Source organism: Cricetulus griseus (genome assembly GCF_003668045.3).
Source record: "Cricetulus griseus strain 17A/GY chromosome 1 unlocalized genomic scaffold, alternate assembly CriGri-PICRH-1.0 chr1_0, whole genome shotgun sequence".
NCBI lineage: Eukaryota > Metazoa > Chordata > Mammalia > Rodentia > Cricetidae > Cricetulus > Cricetulus griseus.
In genome coordinates, this window is record NW_023276806.1 from 258,383,252 (window position 1) to 258,391,876 (window position 8,625).

The following is an 8,625-nucleotide window of genomic DNA, read 5'->3' on the forward strand; positions in this document are numbered from 1 at the left end:
TACCACATTAAGCTAGCCTTGTGGGTTTTTCTCAAACTCAAGAGGTATCTGACATTTGCATGAATATTAAGTCCCAGAACCTGATTTCTTGTTTAACCTCAGATGACATGAAGATTCATCATTTTTAAAGATATAATTACACTTATTTATTCGTGTTTGAACATGCATGTATGGCCGTGTGCTGGTACCTCAGCAAGCATGTGAGAGTCGGCTCTCTCCTTCCACCATGTCGGTGCTGGTCTTCTAGCTTAGCAGCAAGCAGCTTTACCCACAGAGCCATCTCACCAGCTTGAGTATACCTCTCTCAAAGAGAGAAGGGATGCTTAGAAAGGTGTGTTGGCCCACAATGCCCAGAAGAGGGAAGGACAATGCTCACACTTCAGATTGCTCATAATCCTCACAGCACCGTGATAGCCTTCCCCGCCATCCCCAGGCATTAAGGCTGCCCAGCGTATCGTTTCTGGATCATCCATCTTCCCCGTCATTTCTTAAGAAAAACATGGTGGTGTGACCATGACGGCTGATTCGAAGCCTCCTTTGTATTCAGTTTTCCACCGAGGGGAACTTACCCCCTTCCCAGCTGCCCCCTGGGATCTGATATACTCATTCACACAAATAATTGGTAGAGGTTAACCGGAGTCTTGGTGTGCATAGGGAATATAAGAAAATAAACCACTAAAAGTCAACAAGAAAAAAGGCAGATAACCCAAAAGAGAAGCAGAGAATTGGCACAGCTAACTCCCCAAATCTGCCATCTGATTGAGTGTGAGCCTGTGAAAGAGTGCTGTGCTTTATCACCAGGGAGACACTGATGCTGGGAGATCCCTCTCCAAGTCCACAGAGTTCCTTGACTGCCAGTGAGGATGCTCGTGGAGGTACACCTGGTGCTATTTGGTAACACCACAAATCACATACACTGTGACCCAAAGATTGACTCCTAGAGACTGACTCTGCGTGGGAAGTCACAGGTGCATCTCATATGGTAAAAAAATAGAAAGTCCCATCAGTGCAGCCTACGATTCATTGGCCGGATGGTTAAGCGATACTAATTGGCAGCAGTGGGATGGATAAACACATTATGCAATATTCATATTGTAGAATAATATACATCCATGAGAACGGACGTCTATGGTGGCTTCCAGTACAGATGAAGGTCAGATACAACGTGAGCAAAAGAAAGTAAACACAAGCCTTTACATAATGTCACATGCCTGTAATTCCAGCACTTGGGAGATGGAGGAAAGGAACAGGAGTTCAAGGCCAGCCCTGGCTACATAGTGAGTAGGAGGCCAGCCTAGACTACAGGAGACTCTCTCTCAAAAAAGAAAAAAAAAAAATCCTTCACATAAGGCTTGGGGAACATTGCATAAGAAGGGCTGGGAAGACTTAAGTGCCAGAGGATCAGGGTGTTTACTGTGAGATTGTGTTTTCTAATAACAGAGGAAGCTATACCCATGACTGTCCAAACATGAGCTAAGCAAGGATGACACCAATGGTCATGCCAGGCTGGACAGGGAAAAGCCCATGGGGCCTCAACTGAGCTACAGGCAACTGAGAAAATCTGAGAGTGAGAGAGGTGGTCCTCCCATGGAAGAGCACACCAATTGGTTGTCCAGTGCCAAATCATACATATAGGCAGCATTACATAGATGAACAGGCTGTTTTTAGGGATGTATATGTATATACATATTTAGATACTATATGCATGCAATAACAATTAGTGAAAAAAAAGCTATGGATTTGAATGAGAGCAGAGGTATTTGGAAGGGCTTAGAGGAGGAAAGGGAGAAGTATAATATTATAGTCTCAAAAAAAGAACACAAACAGCAAAAATAATAAAATTACAGCAATCAATAAACAAAAAGCAGATACAAACAGAATATGTGTGTATATGTTTCAAATACACACACACACACACACACACATACACACACACACACACACACACACACACACACACACATATATATATATATATATATATATATTTTTTTTTTCAAAAAATGAAAGAGGCTAGTCTGTGGAGTTAGAAGCCCTAAGAGGGTTCTTCTTAGTGGGTGACCTAAGTGAGGTACTGTTTGTTTCTTGTTCTGGGTAATAATATATGGTGTGTCACTCTAGAAAGTTGGCAATCTGTATGCTTGTGACCTAAAAACTCCTGAATGTATGTTTCAATAAAATAGTGGGTTTTTTTAATAAATAAAAATCAGGCATATTGATACACATCTTTAATGCCAGCACTCAGCAGGCAGAGGCAGGTGGATCTCTGTGAATTTGGGGCCAACCTGGTCTACATAGAGAGCTGCAAGTCAGCCAGGGCTACATAGTGAGACCCTATCTCAAAAAAAAGAAAGGATGGAAAGGAGAGAGAGAGAGAGAAGTAAAGCCAACCATTGGTGGTTGGAGAACAAAACAGGCCCCTCTCCTTGACAAGGGTACCAGACGGACAGAAGGAAACAGTATCACAAGTGCTGTGTCAGGTCCTCACTGAGGATGCTGACAAGGCCTCTTACAACGTCCTTGAGAAGAAACGGCCCAACATGGTCGGGTGACTGTGTAATGAGGTGAATTGAACCACTGTCCCCAAAGGGTGCTGATTAAGGAAGCCGTGTCTATCCGCAGGGAAACTTCCAGAGCCTCGGGGCTCTGTCCTCAGCCTGGGCAAGGAAGGCTGTTATCAGGGACAGCAATGAAGATGTAACAGGCTTATCCAGTTCACTGGTGACACAGAGCCAGGAAGGGGAGGGAGGGAGGAGCATGAAGAGGTAAGATCCAAAGTGATTTTGGCAGGATGGTCAAGAGGAGCCAGCGTAATGAGATGAAGCTGAGCGGAGGATGTGGGACCGCCCTGAGGTTGAGGCTAAAAGAGCACTTTGTGGGAACAAGATTGGGTGGTGAAGAGGAGGTATAGGTGGCATCTCTGAACAGAGAAAGCACGAACCCTCCTGCCTGGTAGGTAGCTCCCCGAGGCCTACCTCAAGGCCTGGCCCTGACAAAACACCCAGAATGCATTGCCAAATTAAGCCTTGAATGAAGGATGGCAGAGCCTGTGACACCATAGCCTCAGGGCCATTTGATAAAGTCAGTCAGTAGTTGCATGGTCCACTCTGGTGGGTCTGTCACTCACTCCTGAGGCCATCTAAAAGGACAGATATAAAGAGGAGATGGCGCTGTGTTGGTAGAGGGCTTCGTGGTGTGCACAGGACCCCGGGTTAGATCCCCAGCGCTGTGTAAACTGGGTGTGGGAGGATGGGGGAGAAGGATCATAAATTTGAGGTCACCCTCTGCACAGTGAGTTTGAGTCCAGCCTGGGCTGCATGAAACCCCCAAATAAATAAAGGGATGCAAGTCAGGCAAGAAGAGGACACTTGGTTTCCATATCTAAACAAAATGTGGAATTTTTATTTCATATTTACTTAAAATTTATCATTCTGTCTTTGTCTGTCTGTCTGTCTGTCTGTCTGTCTCTCTCTCTCTCTCTCTCTCTCTCTCTCTCTCTCTCTCTCTGTGTGTGTGTGTGTGCGTGGTGTTCTCTCTTCCACCTTTATGTATGTTTGGGGGATCAAAGTCAGGTCACCAGGATTGTTCAGCAGGTGCCATCTCCCTGGCCCAGAAGACTTGTTTTAAGGAAGGCAATGGCCATGTAACCAGCCTAAGAAAATAATGGAGACAGGACCGAGGCTGAGGAGGGGCAGTGTCCCCAAGACCCTGCAAGCTCCTTTGTCCTTTGTGTACTCAGGAGCAGACCCAGTGAATTTACTGTGTATCTGACGTGGCTTCTGTCTCAAGGCCACTCACTTGTGTAGTTTCTTTCTGAGACCCTCAGAGGGCCTTTGACAGTTTCACATTCGGGGACCTTGTGCACAGTCTGCACCACACACAGACATTCTAACTATAACCACTTTAGACCCATGTCTAAAGTTTAGCGGCTGAGTTTAGCGGGTGTGTATATTTGAGTCTCAGTCCCTTCCTAGGGTGAGAATGACATTCAAGAATACTCCTAGGTTGCAGAGATGGCTTATCTGGCTAGGGCCCTGAGGACTTGGATGGGATCTAACTCCTACAGATTGCCCTCTGATCTTCTGGTGCACACTATGACATATGTGTGGCCCCTCACACCTGCACACAAAATAAATAAAAAGAAGTTGGTGGCTCCCGCCTTTAATCCCAGCACTCAGGAGGCAGAGGCAGGTGGATCTCTATGAGATCGAGACCAGCCTGGTCTACAGAGTGAGTTCCAGGACAGCCTCCAAAGCCACAGAGAAGCCCTGTCTCGAAAATAAATAATAATAATAATAATAATAATAATAATAATAATAACTATTTAGGGACTAGAGACATGGATCAGTGATTGAGAGCACTTGCTGCTCTTCCAGAGAACATGAATTTAGTTCCTAGCACCCATGTCTAGAAGGTCACATCCCCTGTAATTGCAGCTCCAGAGTAGCCAATGCCCTCTCCAGACTCTGGGGGTGCCTGAACTTATGTGCACCCTCCAACACACACATATATACATAACTAAAAGTAATATAAATAAATCTTTTAGGCAAGATGTGGTGATGCACACCTTTGATTCCATCACTCAGGAGGCAGAGGCAGGAGAATCTCTGTAAGTTCAAAGCCAGCCTGGGCTACATAGCAAGTTCCACAAGCTACACAGTGTGGCCCTGTGTCAAAAAAATGTCCTAAAAAGCAATACATGATTTTTAATTAAAAATAATATTTATATTTCCCATGAGGCTAACTTCTTCAGAAATAGGACACAGAGGTGCAGGGTGGAGATCTGGTTTCCATATGATTGTGGCCTGTGTGACCTGGGACTAAAGGTATGTAGTCAGTAGAAAAGAAATACCTCTTTGGTTTTTTTTGTTGTTTGTTTGTTTATTTATTTCGAGACAGGGTTTCTCTGTGTTGTAGCTCTAGCTGTCCTGGAACTAACTCTGTAGATCAAGCTGGTCTCAAATTCAGAAACAATATCTCAAATATGTAAAAGCCAACACATATACACACACACACATACACACATGCACACATATACACACAAACATGTATACACACATACCACACATACACACATATATATACATATACACATACTGCACATACACAGGTATACACACACACCACACATATACACACATATACACACATACACACATACACACATTTCTCTGTGTTGCAGCTCTAGCTGTCATGGAACTCACTCTGTAGACCAGATTGGCCTCGAACTTAGAAATAATACCTCAAATACGTGAAAGCCAACACATATACACTCATACACTCACACACCAAACAAACACATACACATATACATACACACCACACACAAACAAGACAAAACCCAGCACATTTGTCCCAAGCAAGTTATTATTCATGTTCCCATGGTTCTAAAGCCTGACCAAAGACCAAAGGGCAGCACATGGGTCTTCTGCAAGTACAGACATTCAGAGGGCCCCTCGGCATCTTCTGAGCACCCGTATTATCTGCTGTTCCTTTAAGCATGGGTGGGAAGAGTACAGATCCCATGCACACTACCAGTCAGTGCACTAAAGCCCAAGTCCCATAAACTCAGGGACCAGGACTTCTGTGTTCCCATCATTCCGAGGAGTGCAGTGTCCTAGGGGAGCAGACAGCAGAACCTGTGGTGTGGATGAGATTCAAGACATGTGGGATGAGCCTGGTAATGGGCTATTTCCCAACGATGCTGGTCATGAGGGTTGCTGGTCCCGGGGTCATGATGCTTGCAGAACTAATGACTAAAACTGACATCTAGATGCCTTCCTAAGGCCCAGGTACCCACACAGGCTCAGCCAGCCCTCAACTGCTGTGGGATCTGCTGCTAAGGGCTCCCAGCTGCCCCTGTGCTGAAGTTTCACCTTCTGCTGATGGAAAGTGCCTTGAAGCACACACACACACACACACACACACACACACACACACACACACACACTCACACACACATAAGCTCCTAGCCATGCAGGAGGCAGACAGGACTGTCGTCCCAAAGGGCAAGACAATTTTGCACTTTATATATGCTCCAAGCCCTGTGGATTTAGCCAAGACTAGTGTTTCATTGAGACCACATCCTTGCCCCCTCCCAAGGAATTCATTAGAAGGGTGAGTGTGTGTATGTGTGTTTGCACACTCACACATGTGTGCCCTGAACCCTGTCTCAAGCTGTTTCCAATAAGTCTGACACACAGCAGGTGGTGCACAGTACTTGTGGAATCAATGAACGAGACAGACACACCAGGCTTGAGTGAGTAAGCCCCTCCTTTCTGTCCCCCCAGTCCCCTCTTAGGTCACAGGACCAATGACCATGTGGCCAAGGTTGGCAGGGCCTCTGTGACCTCAACCTCCTTGGAGTAGCTGCTGTCCCTGCCCCCTGTGGCATTCAGGAGACGGTGTTGCTGGCTCTGAGAGCCTCCTGGACGGATTGATTAATTAATTACTGCCAGCCTGACAGCTCCAGGCTGCTGGCAGGGCCCTCGGCGCCCCTCCCGGCTCCTCTTGGCAGGTGAGGTCTTTATTTCCTAGCACTTGGCAGAGTTGAGCCTGGGAAAGGTGGAAAATAATGGGGAGGGAAGGGAGTCTGGGAGAGAGGACACGGGCAGAACAGAGGGCTCCTGCCCAGGGCCTCCGTATGGGAAACCATTCCACCATCCTGCCTGAAAAACAGGCTGAGATTTGCCTCTAGGGTCACGGGTTTGGAGGAGGGAAGGTGATGCCTCAGGCTCTCGCATCCCAATTGGCTATCAGCCTGCCTTAGATGGTAATTAGGAAGGAGGCTTCTAGTAACTTCTTTGCTTGTCCCGCCCCCCGCCCCTTGTAAGCCTTCCTCACCAGCCCTTGCATCCCCAGCCCTAAACAAACCAGACCTAGAACGGTTCACGTGACTGCTGTGGGAGGGGCTGGGGAGGAACAGGCCGCTTCACTGGCCCTTCCCTGGGCTTCCCTCTGTTCTCTACCTCTCTCCCCTGGCCTGGAAGAATGGCGAACTGCCAGGCTGATAGGAGTAAATGGTGTGAATTTCTATGACTAATCACCCCAGGCTCACCAAGAGAAAGGGGGCTCTTCTGAGAGAGGGAGAGGTCCCCAGGTCCCAAAGCCACTCTGTGTGGCCACATCCAAGCAGATTCCGTCCTCCACCCTCCTCTTTGTTGCCCTGCACCCCCACAGCTCAACCGTGGTTACTAGTACCATTGATGCTTGCAAGGCAGCCGATGAGATCCCTGTTCTTTGAGGGCCAGATGAAAATGCGTCTCCCAGGGTTCCAGTTCCCTCATCTTTCAAGTGAGGACAGTACTAATTTTGATGCCGAAATGGTTGGGGAAGGGAACTAGGGCGTGGCTCAGTTGGTAGAGAGCTTGTCTAGCTTGCAGGAAGCTCTAGGTAATATCTCCAGTTTGCAGTCCCAGTACTTGAGAGGTAGACTCAGGAGGATCTGTCTGTCCAAGCTCGCCCTCAGCCACACAGTAAGTCTGAGGCTAGCCTGAGTTACATGGCACACTGTCTCCAAAAACAACCAGCAACAACAAAACCCCCTTAAAGCCAAGAATGGTGAAACACAGTGTAATCCCAGCACTTAGGACCAGAGACGAAAGAATCAAAAGGCTAAAACCACCCTTGGCAGCATAGCAAGTTCAATTCCATCCCGGGTTACAGGAGACCTGTTTCTCATGTAGCCTAAGATACAGTGGTGGCTTGAATTCCAGTGGTGGTTTTGGAATTGCTCCTGCCCAGCTAAGGGACCTGGCCTTCACCCCCTGAGCTCATGCAGCCTGGGCTCTGTAACACCATGTCTCATGCACGTAGAACACTGTCATGTGTCTATCACCTCTGGTTTAGAGAGTGTCACTGCTATCTTGAATCAGAGCAAATATGACCATGTGGCAGGGGAGCCTGACAAGATCCTTTATGGAAGAAGGTAGAGGTTCATGAGGTCCCTCCGGCCACCAGCACTTGCCCCAAAGGCTATATAGGAGATGGAAAGTCGGCTAGGGGTTGGATCTCTAGGTTTTATTGTTTTAAGACAGGCTGTCATGTAGCCCAGGCTGACCTCACACTCACTGTGTAGGTAGCTGAGGATGGCCTTGAACTCTGGCTCCTCCTATCTCCACCCTCTGAGTACTGGGATTATAGGCCTGTACCACGCCCATCCCCTGGTTTACTGGTCTGGGCAATCTTGTGTGTTAGGCTAGAGCCCCAGTTCTGGAGCATAGCTGGCGAACTTTTCTGGCAGTGTAGCTGCCCCCATAAGCACAGTAGTTTGCTAAGCTGGGTTGGATGGACGCCTCATCCGTCTGTCCCTGCCTTCCTTTACATCTCCCTAGGAAAAGCCACAAGCATTATAGAACAGGGCCTACGGGGTCAGAGAGATGACTCAGCAGGCAAAGTTTGTGCCACCAAAGTTGATGACCTGAGTTGGATCTCCAGGTTCCATGAGGTGGAAGTCCCAAAAGCTGTGCTGGACCTCCACATTCCCACAGCGGCGTGCACACGAGTTAATTAACTAACTCATTAATTAGAATGGGGCCTGGCACCTTGTTAGGTGCCCTGAAGGTACATGTGGCTGTGGCTGAGTGTCATATCTCTAAGCTGCTGTGGTGTGAACAGCCCATGGAG